Consider the following 343-nt stretch of genomic DNA (forward strand, 5'->3'; position numbering starts at 1 on the left):
CTTTGGCCGGCTAAGATCTGTGTTGCATGATTGTTAACTGAACTGAAAGTTTTAACTCTGATCTTCAGTTAGTGCTGGCTTGAATGTTTTTATTTATTAGTAATTGCAGGTGGGGGGTAGCCACATCCTTTGATTTCCTGTCCTTGCTTAAGTGGTACATTTTGAAATATTTTCTGCTTAAAAACCCCAGCTTTGTCCAGCTAAGATCTAGCTGTATTCAACTGGACATATAAAAGAATTTAAGTATTTTTATATGCACTTTTTTTTAAATAATACAGTATTTAAATTGATTTAACTGTGTTGCATGATTATTAACTGAACTTGAAATTTTGACTGTGTTCTT

This window comes from Protopterus annectens, chromosome 10.part0 (assembly GCF_019279795.1).
Source record: "Protopterus annectens isolate FY-2018-M chromosome 10.part0, PAN1.0, whole genome shotgun sequence".
NCBI classification, from domain to species: Eukaryota; Metazoa; Chordata; order Ceratodontiformes; family Protopteridae; genus Protopterus; species Protopterus annectens.